This window comes from Tripterygium wilfordii, chromosome 16, assembly GCF_013401445.1.
Source record: "Tripterygium wilfordii isolate XIE 37 chromosome 16, ASM1340144v1, whole genome shotgun sequence".
NCBI classification, from domain to species: Eukaryota; Viridiplantae; Streptophyta; class Magnoliopsida; order Celastrales; family Celastraceae; genus Tripterygium; species Tripterygium wilfordii.
The window spans coordinates 8,309,202-8,323,353 of record NC_052247.1 but is presented as its reverse complement, the minus strand read 5'-3'; the positions used below and the strand labels follow the sequence as shown (position 1 = coordinate 8,323,353).

The following is a 14,152-nucleotide window of genomic DNA, read 5'->3' as shown; positions in this document are numbered from 1 at the left end:
ATGCTCTCTTGTGAGGTGAATTTACTTCTCCACCCTCGTATTGCTTCCATGGCTAGGGCTGTAAACAATCAGAGTTCTCCACAAATTGTTCGTGTTCGAACTTGTCCGTTCCTGCTCGTCGATAAGTAAAAGAGTTGAGTGCAAAAGCACTACCGATGGAGGTCGCGACCGTAGCAGCATCGACCTTCGCGCTCCGGACGCGTATGGTAGCCCCTCCGCTCTCACCTATGCGAACCCTAACCGAAACCCAACCCGAGCTTCATCTTATTCTTCTTCCTCTATCCAATCCTCTCTCTCTTCCAGCTTCTTCTCTCCCTTCTCTGGCGGCACATCTCCAGCGATTTCTCCGGCTTCAAGCTCCGCCCAGTCATCGAAGCCCAAGCGAAGCGTCATCACCATGGTATGGCTTTCAACAATGCTACCATTAATTCGTATTTTGCGTTAAGAGTTTCAAAAGTAGGTTCAGAAGTTCACCATTTGAGTGCGTCAATTCAGTTTGGTTTCTATGAGGGCTTGATTGAACTTAAGAGCTCAATATGCGATTATATTGATTTTCTCATCGTGCCTAACTATCCTAGTTGTCGCTAAGGAGAACAAATGGTCATTTTTTTTTATCAAGTTCTCTGCTTTATCCTAATTTCTCATAAGATGAGATGAATTATCAGTGAGCTCGTGAATTAAGAATGCTTGAAAGCATATCTTTTCATGAGATTGAACCAATATGGTTCCAAATATAGGCTATGCCACTGTGTTGGAATCTTAGTTGTATGGAAGTGAAAGTAAGTCTACAAAGTGAAGTCCCAACAAATTAAGAGACAACTTATCCTCTCCAACAGCAGGGTCACTTGGTCCTGTCCTATGGATTGGGAACTGGATCTCTGCTACTCCTTTTGCAACAAAATTTGTAAAACCAAGTCTCTCCCATCCTTGGAAGGCCAAAGGATATGGAGAGGGGGCAACTTTTAGTATAAAATTTCTCTGTTGTAGTCACTCAAGACACAAATAGAGGCAGGGGACTTCCTTTAAATGTAAATTTGGAAATGCAAAGTCCTTATGGTCAATAGATGTTCACGTACAAATCTCACATTGAGTGACTTAGCTACCTCCTTCGTCTCTGCAAATGGGCAAGTGCACAGTGCACTAATTCAGCATTTTGGCTTGACGGGTTCTGTGGAAAATGCTTGTCTCCTTCATTCCACTATCCATTCTTTTGGATAGTTTGTAAAGAGAGGGACAAAAAATTTATGTTCCATTTTGCTATCCATTCCGTGGTCTAGAGACCCCATGAGCCTATTGCCTTCACAATTCTTATTTATTCTTTAATTAATTATTTATATCAATCAAATTGGTTGATTAGGAAAACGTATGGGCTTTCTTGCACTGAGATGGAGTTTGGATGAAGACTTGCCACAGAAAATACATCCTCTGACAGCATTTTTCTTCAAAAACAATGAATTGAAACTGTGGTTTTCCATACACAAGCACACTCACACACACCGCACACATGTATGTGTATTTATGGGCATGGATTTGGGAAGAGGGGATTCAAACCGTGCTACAAGGCACTGGCCATATTGCGTTCAATATCATTATGTTCCATAGCAAGAAAATCATTTACATTTTCAAGAAACTATGTGATTTTTTTTTTCAGTTACGGCTTTAACGATGACGATAAAATTCACTGTTGGATGTTTAAACCGGATGAAACTCATGAAGTCACTGTATCTTTCTTCTTCTTCTTTTGGCAGTTGAAAGTGTGCTGAAAGATTTTTCTTGTTAAGCATAGTGCAATTGCAGAGTGTGCAAATGTATGATGGATGAGTTATAGTAGTCTGACTCAAATTTTATTAGGTCTTGTTGAGATGCTCTGCACTTCCACACTTCCTTCACTAGATCATTTTTTCATGTAAGTGATGCCTTCTCATGGGTTGTGCCAAAATTATGTGGACAGGTTATTCCTTTCCAGAAGGGAAGTGCATTGGAGCAACCTCCTCCAGACTTGGCATCTTACTTGTACAAGAATCGAATTGTTTACTTGGGCATGTCTCTTGTTCCATCAGTCACTGAGTTGATTCTGGCAGAATTTCTCTACCTGCAGTATGAAGATGCTGAGAAACCTATTTACTTATACATAAACTCTACTGGAACAACCAAGGTACGGGGGTTTTTATCCTTGTTTAGAATTTTACCAAAAGTTATGTTTACATTTTTATTCAAATTCTTAGTGAACTATGTAGTTGAGAATTGGATGCTTCTTAGTCAAAAGTCAGAATAGTTTATCCTTTATTTTTTTTGTTTATGCTATGCATGTTGTGTTTTCCCCATTTTTTAATCGGGTGCTGGAGACACAAAATATGGAGGGTGGGGGGTTAATCCGTTCGTTAGGCCAAATAATTGCATTTAAAATTCGGAGAAAATCCATATTTGTATTCCGCACCTTGTTCCAAGGCTCAAAACATGTCAGACACGAAAGTTGGATGTTCACGTGCCTATTTAGAGCCATTAGTTTGCAGCTTCGATGGTGAGGGGAAAAGTTCCGTCTCGTAAGAAGAGTTGTGACATTGTTAAATATTCCTGTCCACGGTGAATTATGTTTTTAAGCAATCAATTTTTTCTTGACTTAGCTTGCTAATTCTTTCTTGGATAAGTGGATGGAGTTATGTGTATTTATCTTGTTGGCATATTCAAATGACTTTCCCATCTACGTTAATCCATGAGATTATTTTGAGTGCAATATTGGTGATCATATTAAGCATGCCGTTACTTTTGAATGAGGGAATGAACAAAATACAAGTTTCAGATTCCAAAAACCAATAAAAACATTGTTCTTTATTGCCTCCATGATGAGTAGTTTTGTTTTATAATATTAGCAGAGCTTTTATTTATACACAACAATCTTTGTATCCTTTTTTGTTATCGATTTAGAAAGTACTATCTTTTCTCTGTTCTCTATAAAGCAAAAAAAAATAATTCAAATTCTACTATTCCTTTATGTTTTTAGATAAGTGAAGCATATTTCTTAGAATAAGAAAAAGGCAGCAAGCTGAGTATTGATTTTTAATAGAAAAATGGTGACTAGACTAAAATATGGTTTGGTACAATGTTTCCTGCTACTAATATTTCCTTTTTTCATTCATTTCTTCAGGATGGAGAGAAATTGGGTTACGAGACAGAGGCCTTTGCCCTATGATGTTATGGGGTCATTGCCTATACCTATTTCACTCATATTTCAATTTTTTAGAAATTTATGATTTCACTTTCGTCATGCTTGTCTTCACCATTTTTGTATTTATTGGTAGTTGGTGGTTTGCCTCTACCTAATCTTTGAATGAGGATATAAAACCACCTGTTCTTCTTTAAGTTAGTCTAGGGAATACTCGCGTGTAATATTGTTTGTGTCACTTTGCGAGTCGTATATCCTGATACATTGTGATTACCTTTTCTATTCATGGTAGAGCTCGGTTTTTTACCCAATTAAGAAAATGCACCTCTTTGATTATGTTTGATCTTAATAGCGAGGGAGCGAGCTCATAACTATATGTTTTGCATGGGCTGATTCATAATAAATGAATGGTTGGCATTAATATTGATGCAATTTAGCATGACCTGTGATAAGCAGTGGAACAACCTTGGGTGAAATCTCAGACGTCCTGCATGTAAGAAGGAAAATTTTGTTAGCTATGTGCATGCTCAAGGTCTTCCATACCTGTTTTCTATCAGTCTATCAGTTAATCTTCACTTGATATTATTGAAGATCGGTGATTGATACCTCGTTATTCTAGTGTCTTCTACTCTTGATTAAAAGGCTGGGTATAAAAATTTATGTAAACATAACAATAGTTCCTTTGTACCTTCTTTTATTTTGGAATGGTTTCTCAATTGTGTTCTTGGTCTCTAACTGAGCTCTCACTTCTGGCTACAGGTATGTTGAGCCCCCAATATTTACCCTTTGTGTTGGCAATGCTTGGGGTGAAGCAGCCTTACTTTTGGCTGCTGGCGCAAAGGGAAACCGTTCTGCTTTGCCCTCATCGACTATCATGATAAAGCAGGTTCTTTCGTGACCTGAGATGACTAGACTTAAATCCATACAGCGTCTTCTAGAATGTTGCCTGGCTTTTATTGCAATGCCAAGTTTAAGAACTTGACACAAATCCTTAAATTTCTAACTTGAGAATTGTTCTTTCTCTGCCAATACACAGCCAATTGCAAGGTTTCAAGGTCAAGCAACAGATATTGAGCTTGCAAGAAAAGAAGTAAATAATGTGAAGGCGGAATTGGTAGGACCAATATTCTGTTACGTTATGATTGTCTTCAACTTCTATATTTTTCACTCACCCATAATAGGAATTGTTAATTTTCTTCTCAACTATTCTGAAAAATGATAGAAAGTTCATACGTGAAATTTTATTTGCATCTCAAAGTGATAAACAGGGGACATTTCAAGAACCAAAAAAAGGGACATTTCAAGAAACTTGAGTGCTTTCTTTTGAAAATGTTTTTCCTTTTTGTGGAAATTCCATTTTGTAAAAGAAGTGCTATCATTTTCCTTTTTAATTAGAATGTGGTGGAAGCATCCTCCGACATTTTTTGTCTTCCTCAAATCCTTATTTTTGTTTGTCGGAAAACACTCTTACAAAAGTAGATGAATGTGTTTCCATGTAGATTTTTCTTTTTTATGAAATATAAAACAACCATTAGTTTTTCAAAACAAAACGCACCCTTCACATCTGTGGGGATTCTATTTCAGTAGTCAATTTGCCCCCATGCCCCATAGGCTTATCCACTGGCAGGCAGATTTTAGCGACTTAGAAGGCATGCTTTCATTTAAAAGAAGTGTAATATTAGAGTAAATAAGCAGACCATTCATCATCTAATTTGTGTTCAAGGTTAAACTCTACGCCAAGCATATTGGAAAATCACCTGAGCAGATTGAAGCTGACATTAGGCGCCCAAAATATTTTAGTCCCAGCGAGGCGGTTGAATATGGCATCATAGATAAGGTATGTAGTGTCATAAGAGAGATTTTTTCCCAGACTTGTTCTTGCTGTTAAAAATTTATAAAATCCAATAATTTTATTCAGGTGCTGTACAACGAAAGAAGCTCTGAAGACCGCGGAGTTGTATCTGACCTGAAGAAAGCTCAGCTGATTTGACTGTCTTGATCTTGGACTGATGATTGCAAGGAATATGAGGTAAAACAAACCATAAGTCATCTTGTTGAACCCCATTTACAGGCACTTCTCCGGAAAGATTACCCTGATTTCCTTTTCCATGAACTTCTATAGGATACTTTTGATTGCTTGCCTGTTGTGTCTGTCATTCAACGATTGGACCACGGCGTGATTACATTACATTAATTGAGTAGGTTGTAGCTTGTGATCAGAAGATCTCATTAGTTTGTCTTTATAAGTATGGCTTACTTGGATCTTGGATGCCATATGACTCCCTCATAAAGCATTGACTACCTATATATATTATATATAAGGTTTGGCTATCACCATGGACCATTAACTTGGTCTTTTTAGGGTGATTCTGCCAATATTTTCTTTCCTGCATTCTGAATTTGGAATTCGCTTCCTGAACAGTCCAGAAGTGAGTTTGTTATTCTACCAATCAATAATATTCTTATAACAAGAGAAAATCATCGTCGGCCTTGATAATATAGCCTGTAATGGGTAACTCATAGAAATTTGGAAACTAGTATAGGGCGTGTGGACAGATCTTGGGGTGTATAGTACGCACTTGTGCTGAACATTGCCATCATGTGCCTCCCTTCCCATTTCCACGACCAAATATGCGCCAGTTCACTGCAGGTGCCTTGTGCTGAGAATTGGTTACTTTATTTTTACCAATCAACTAATGCGTGTTTAGAATAAGGAGAGTTTTCGCCTTCTTTATATATATATATATATATATCTTGTTGAGCAATTGGTTCACTAATTTGTGTAATTTTTCTTTGTAGCTTGGTTAAATTATTGTTGGGCGGGTCATCGAAGATTTACTCAAAAGGAGGTCAGGCAAGATGTGAAGCCAAAAGGTTGTCTTGAATGAGTGTTTTAGGCGCACAAATGTGAATGAATGCTCAAAGGTTTCTTGGCTGAAACATGTAACAATATTGGAAGGAGGCTGCAGTACATTACATATTAATAAGATATATGTTGGGTTTATACTTATATGCCTGTTATGCGTACGCATACCGTATTATACTTTCCTTTTTTTTTTATGGTACTTGTAATGTACTTACTCACTGAAGTATATTTTCTTTTTGAACCTAGTTTTTTATCATCCTAAACCAGGTATCAGATATTCAGATAGTTGAATATTACCTCCAAATCCTCAACCGCATTGTTAGGGGCCTCTTCTTTGTCTGGTCTCAAACTGATCCCAGCAGCAAAAGGTCTACACCCAGTAGGGAAATCAAACCCCGAATGGCAGAAACTCTCCTCTGCTTGTACTTGGGCAGAGACCACCACATACGGTGACAATTTTCCATCATTTTTGTTCCTCATCCCTCCCTCTGAATAGCCGCCACTGCTCAAGCTTGCGCTAGTACATGAGGATTGAGGAGGCAATTTCTAGCCTTTTCTTGTATATATTATATAACAACAGAGTAATAATACCAACAAATGGAATTATGGAAACAGCTTTATGGGCTAGACTTGATGGGCCAAGCCCACCTACGTCAAATGTAGCGCCAACTTTACGGGCTTCATAACGGTCGGTTAGATCATCCACCTCATCAAAATGGCGGGAAGAGTGAGTTTTATATAAAATAATAATAAATAATAAAACTTTAATAACATTTTCTCTTCCTATTAAAAAGAATAATAAATAATAAAACGGCGGAAAAAGAAACCCAAATGGATGGGACGCATGTGTGTCTTTTGGATTAAGGTTTGCACCAAGTATGTTCAGAGACGGTACTCAGGCAGTAATGGATAAACAAACGTGCATACAACACGAGGGTTTTTTTTTCCCGACTCTTGCTATGCAAAAGCAATAGAACTGAGAAGCAATACCCAAAAAGCCAAAAACTAAAAATTGCATACATAACTCAGAATATTGCCACCTCTTTTTTGCACTTTTGAGCTATATATTACATCCTGTTGTCAACCTATACCAAAAAAAAATCCACCCGAATTCATCTCTTGAAGCATCAAGAAGATTGCGGGTGGAATTAGAAAGCAACCATCAAACCTCATTCACAAGCTTTTTTATGCATTGGATATGCAAAACATGTTTCCCCAGTCACGATATGCCGCAGAAGCTGCATCCATTATTAGGCCAAGTGACCAAAGTATCATTTTACAAACATTGCTAGGGACGAACAAGATGTGGGTATATACTGCTACTACTAGTGCTCGCCTGTTGGCCAAAACTTATAGTTGGATTTAGGAGCTCTGCCTGTGGGAATGAGCTGTTAGAGGGCACATCCAGCAGCAGATCCTGGTCGGGACTTTCATCGACAAAATAGAGAGAGTCCAGCATGAAAGAGCTACTTTCAGAAGGCAATGCAAATAGGCTTCTTGGACTAAAGCAAGAGCCATCATTGTCTATGAGTTCTTTGCTTTCATAGGACGCCTTCATGATAACTCTTTTAGGGCTCTTCATCACACCCCTTGCTTCTGAATGATGAAATATAATTTTGAGAACGATTCCATGTAAAAAATGTATATGTTTAAGCACACATAATTAATACTCACTGAACAGAAGAAGCAATTTTTATGGAGTAACATAAAGACAGTCACTCAAAACAAATCCCTATCATTTTGAACTACAGGAAAAGGATGAGAAGGATGCACTGTTCATTTTTTCGGTGAAAAAAGATTTATAAACCATCAATATCAATGTCCTAGTAGAAACCAACCACTCTATCTTTCGAGACCTGAAACATTGTTTCGTCAATACTAATGTCAGCTCCAAAAGGATGGTTAGGATGGATTACATGCATCTCAGTTGTAGCCGGTTATGCGTCATTGTTTTCAACTACACTGCACATTGCAAATATAAGTTTTTCCTTCAAATTTAAAACCATGGTAGAAAAAGATGATAGAAGAAAAAGGTACCAGAAATAATGATATATTGTTTTCAGAAATCTAGATGCAGTAATTTCAATCCAGAGTCACAAAGATTGACTTGAATCCATATATATTATACATTATAACCAAGCGGACAAATTCCTCCAGCGATTTGCTGTGAGACAGGTTATTTAACCTTATGAAATATCAAAGCTCAGCCCTTGATAGTATATTTGCTTCCACGCCTTAAAAATGAGCTCAACTACCTAATATCATAATACTCAGGCCAAAGATTTGACTAACCTGGAATTTTATGATTTTGACTGTCAAGTGAACTATTGATGATAACGGAACTATTTGATGCTATGGCATTTGGTCCTCTTCCAACAGCAAGTTTTCCAGTGCTATTCTTAAGTTTCTGCAGTAAAAAAAAAAAACAGTAGGTAGCAATGCAACTTGATTCCACTCCCCAAAAAATTTATCAGTACATGTCATTTTCATCCAATAAAACTCTCTATAGCAGAAAGCAACCCAAACCTTCAGCTGATGATAATGTTCCACCCATTTGGATTTCATTAAATTGAATAACACAAGCCTTTTCAAAGTCTTATGGTCTTCAGTCTTTGCATCTGAGAAGGAGATATCAAACACTCCTTCCTCCAGTAGTTGCTGAAAGGAACACAAGTTCTCCTTGAATTGAGGGCTATCAAACATGTTTCCAAGACTGCAAATGCAACAATACATCAGAATTAATAGATCACACCTCAACTTCTTTGGGAACTTGCTCATTCAGATTCATGAAAATGATTGGACACAAATTCTATTCTAGTAGAGTCAAAATCAAGAACATACATATAATTGGTCACTACACTTATTTTTACAGTTGACATAAACCCCCTTCTAAAAGATTATATTTGAATGCAAAGATCTTGGGCAATTGAATGTCAAAGTTATGATACGAATGTCCCACATTGCTTAGATAGGGGACTTGTGATCTATTTATAAGGAGGGCAAATGTCTTCTTTAATCAGCCAACAAGTTCCTAGGTAGTGGCCTATTGGGCTTGTTGGTTACAACCAGCCCATATGTGGGTAGTGGTTGGGCTTGTGTGGTTGGTTAAGGAATGTATGGGTCTGCTGGGTGCGTGTATGGGCGTGCACCTGGCTTGGTTCTTAACAAGTTATGACTCAAGCTAGACTCCAACATTGCAAATATTGAATTAAATACACCGATAAATGCAACTTTGAATAGAAGAGCTAACCTAAAAACAATGCATTGTGTCTCTTATATTAACAGATTGTTTATTCTACCAAAGTGACTTAGGATTCAGAAATAATGGCAGTAGTTAACAAATAGAAAATGAATGAATGCCATATACCCACCTATCAGGAAGTTTGGCAGTATCAGGTGAAGGTAAATATTTAAATAACTGCTGCTGCTCCTCACTTGACAAGTTTTTTGTGAACTCCTCGAAGTTAAGAATACCCTACACCAAACACAAACAACAACTATGATAAGCTAAAGAGCACTTAAGATGAACGTGTTTGAACACTACACAATTCAAGACTATCACTTTCCAGCTGGAAAAGCTAGGAGATAGGCAAGAACTGAAAATACCATTTGAGAGAGAGAGAGAGAGAGGATGTTGTATTCAGATATTAAAATGGACAACAAATATACACCATTGAAAACAGTTTTTAGCTGATGATATAAGTATATATCCATTGAAGAACATTCACATCAATATAGACACTACTTCCAGATTATTGAGAAACTATGTGCACGTATCAAAAAGGATTCACAATATCAGATAAATAAGTAATAACTCCGGCTCTATATTCTTCTAAAAGAGCCACGTAGTACTTAGTTGATATTTTATTCTGCGAAAAGCAAGCATATCATCAGATAATAACCTAATGTTTGACAAAATTGGCACCAGAGAGACCATCAAAGAGAATATAAAGGATGAAAGCTTACATTAAAATCTATATTACACAGTGGTGAACCACGACTTCCCAAAAGTTGTAGTTTTTCATGCTGAAACTTGTCCCTGAAATTCCAAAAAAAAAAGACCAATAAACCATAGTGAGAGTAATATTCTTTTTCAATTTCTTCTTTCTTTTATAGTACAAGTAACTAAAATGCGTCTAATCTGCTTTTACTTCAGGCCAATACTTCAAAAACATTTGTATCCCATATCATGCAGTAATCCACCAATCAACTGCCTTGTAACATGATTCACAACTTACAATAACTCTAGAATTTGTGTGAAATTACAAAACCAAGGCAGTCCAATATTTTTGCCACATCTTTAAAGCCTATATATATATCCACAAATCCCCATGCATGTATTCATTGATGTGTTGCATTATATCTTTCAGAGGCAGCCTGGATTACAACTTCATATTTGAGTTAAAACCTGCACAACTAACAAACAATTGGCTAAAATTCTTCTGCAAGTCCTGACTCCTGATACTATATATGAAATACCTTTTAGGTTGCTCTAGTTGCATCCCTTGTCCCATGGCTTGTTTAGCTTTTTCCACAGAACTTGCTGCATTGACACTCTTATTCACATTATCTACAAGAAGGGTGACAGAACGTGAATATGTCTCATTTGCCGAGTATTGTTTGTTTTCAACTGACAGAGAACTCGCTTCAGATTCCTCATCTCGAGCTATTGAGGTAGGATGTCTAATGAGAACACTTCCATCCTATCTCAACCGAAACCATTGGTGTTTCGCTCTCAAAAAGCAAATCCTCTTCAGAAGATCCAGAGAAGTATGAAGACTGTTGCTCATGCAAAATAGTATATAAGTCCTTTGTAAGTTTCTCAACAGGAGATGGCTTTGGACGATTGACGCAGGTCCTCTTCCTAGAGGGAACTGTTGAGTCCCACACAACTGACTGAGCTGGACCTGCAAAAATGTCAAAGAAGCAGCTGCTTAAAGACAACATAATGGGGCAAAGCAGGAATGCGAAGTGTTAAACCTTAGCAACTTTACGTCAGAGTTCTTTATCAACAATAATTGTGCAGATAAAGAGAGCAATAAGTCCTGAGCTACTTAAAGCTGAATCTGCTTACAGTAATAGACTGCCTTTAATAGGTCTGCCATAGGGAAAGCCTGAGATTATATGCTAATGCTAGATAATCAATTACATTTAGTAATCTTAGATTTAGTGAACGCAAGGACACATTTTGGCTCCCGTTAGCAACGGAAGTCACCATTGGAGAAGGTATGTTCCACAATGATTGGTACAAGGATTAAAAATAGTTCAACTCCCATATGCAAATTTTCCATAGTATGCAACAGATAATCATTCAAACAATAAAAAATTATCTATCTGTTGTAGAGTCAAGCAGATGCTAATGCAAATTTTCAGCTGATATTCAACCTGTCAAATCACTAGCATCCCCACTCCCAAATTGAGCATAGCTTTCAGAGTTAGATATCGCTGAACCAGAACTTGATCTATTACTAGTATCTTCATCTACGACCTTCCGGAAACCCTGGCTGTAGTCATGGGCAAACCCTCCATTTATGATGCTATCATGATTTAGCTTTCGTTTTAGAAGTTTCATTTCTTTGTTCTTATTTATAGATATGCTCTTCACTCTGGACACCCTATGATCGTCGTAATCATCAGGTTCTGCACGAGCATGGAGTGGAATATAGTTTGCAAGTGTTCCCTTTGTCCGCCATCGAGATCCACATGCATTGCACAATACCGGCTTGTCAGGAGGCCCATTACGCCAAAGAGGGGTGCCTGTTCCAAAGCTTGGTTGTCAACAATTGATGCATATTTAAAAACGCTGTTTACAAGAATTCCATGGAAAAAGAAGACTGAGCTCATCCAAAACAAGTAAGTGAATATAAGAGTCAAGCGATGCAGAAATCACTAATACAAATATTCAAAGAAAGTTTATTATGTTTTATCGATATCAGAGAAGCAAAGGTTCAAAATAAGAGAAGTAGCTGCATGCCATGAAAGAAGCACTAGTCAGCAACTGCTATGTGAATATTTTGACACAGAAGGTTGGAAAATACATCTAGCATTTTATTCAACTGAACATGTAACGAGGAGAGTGATTTCTAAGAGCCCACTGAAAATTTGTGAGCCATAACAAGATAAATTATATAGGAATGCTTCATCACACCATAATAAACGGATCATGACCATCAGGATAGACATCTTCCAGCCTCTCATGCAAGAATCTAGCTCTACTGTGGGTTTACAGTAGTCGATGAAAAATCCTAGAGGCCCAGACACTGAAAATACCAGCAGAAACTTAAGAGTGAAGAGTAGTCAAGTGAATGTTGTTGACCGATAGAAAGAAAAAGATTATGTGACCATTGAGATGCTCATGGGAACAAAAGTTCTTAGAAGTAGATATCTTACGCGGGCAACGGATATAATACAAGAGGAAATGTCAAAAGAATGCCAATAGTATAGTCAATTTGGGATTATGCATTAAACATGCAGAGGACTTAGGTGGTGGTCTTTTGGATTCAACAAGCCATCCTTTTCAATTTGCAAAGCACAAGGAACAAATTCATATTGCATGTCCTCCAAATGACCAGCAGCCAAAGGTATAATCTTTCAAAAGGAAATGTTAGGAAGGCAGCTAGGGTCATACAAACAAGTATAAATGGTAAAAAAAAGTTAGAGAAATGAGAGCTTATATTTGGATTACAGCCGGTTGTGATTTCCAGTTATCGTGGAAATGGAACTTCAATCTTTGATTTAACAGTCAAAATTCTATCCATATGTGTACAGACCAGTGGAACCAAGTTAGAATGGGATTGGAAATCAAAACACAATATTGTTTTCTAGAGTTTCCATTCAACAGACTGTTCTCTCCATTTAATTTTTCATAGCATCAGTTACAAAACTGAACCTCCCAAGTTGTAACTACTTGTTTCCCTTACATACTACCAGCTTAGGTGGCTAACAGGCCATGTTTTCTAGAGATTTCTTGCAGCATTGAACACAAACATCTTAAAGAAGTGGCTCCAGGAATCAGGATAAGTTGGGGTGTTGAGGGCGCAGTAGAGAGACTGGTTGAAAACAATTATCTATTGGAATAATTAGCTCATTGTGTAGTTACTCCAACATTTAGAACCAATAGAAAAACTCTATCCATAACTTTTTCAGAAATTGAACTGAAGTGCTTCAAGTAACAAAGCCACAAGCCTAAAAAAGCAGCAGCCATTGAGTGCGGGAAGGAAGAATGAGGAGGACAAAGTGACAAACACTCAAAAGTCCTGTACACGAAGAGTGAAAAAGGTTCAGAACAAATCAGGGGCAAATTGTTTAGCAGTACCAATAGCCTGGGCTACAATTTATGAAAAAGAACACAGCAAAATGTCAATCAAAGAACTAAAATGAATGTGGGAAGGTGTGTCATTGAGGTTCATCCTTCTGTGATTGATCCTTGATTTAGCGAAACAAAACACAAACAGGAACTGCATTTTAACTTGGCATTGGGTTCATAAGCCATTTAAGAGGCAATGTGAAGACTGTACAAATCAAATATAGACTCTGTAACTGCCTGAATCCAACAAACTGAGGACTCAATTCACCCTAGTGGGATATGTTGAAATTTCGACCAAAAACTGCAACCAAGAGATAAAAGGTTGACAAAAAGAAATTGCAGGAATTGGAAGCAGCAGAATTCAATAATTAAGCCAATCTTAATCCGGGTTAAATATCCAAATAAACTTGGACCCGCTGCTTCAAAATCCATGTAGCAACACAATTAACATACAGAAACGACTCATTCTAAATTTGTTCGCTTTGCTCAGTAAATATTCTCTCTTTTGCGTTCGTTTCATTGCAGAACATTTGTACTAAGCATATACAATATTTCCAGAACCATTCATTCAGATTAAACGAAATAGACAAGCCAGGTTTTTCTCGTATATTAAAAGGGAAAAAAATGGAGAAACAAGCACTCACTTGTAACTCCGCAGTGATAGCAAGGCCCTTGCTTGCCCATCTTTCTCTCTTTTCCTTATCGTGATAAAGTAAAAATCCAAAGAAATTCACAACAAAAAGGAAGAAAAAACTAGTTTATATCGAAAGCTACAGGAGAAAATGAAAAAAGAAAATCTAAAAATTATGAAAAATAC

General features: G+C 37.3%; 2 pseudogenes; one reads left to right on the top strand and one right to left on the bottom strand.

Moving 5' to 3' along the window:
• Window positions 1-37: 37 nt before the first annotated feature.
• On the top strand, window positions 38-6,274 carry LOC119980405 (annotated as a pseudogene).
• A 751-nt stretch (window positions 6,275-7,025) lies between these two features.
• LOC119980374 lies at window positions 7,026-14,142 on the bottom strand (annotated as a pseudogene).
• Window positions 14,143-14,152: the final 10 nt, after the last annotated feature.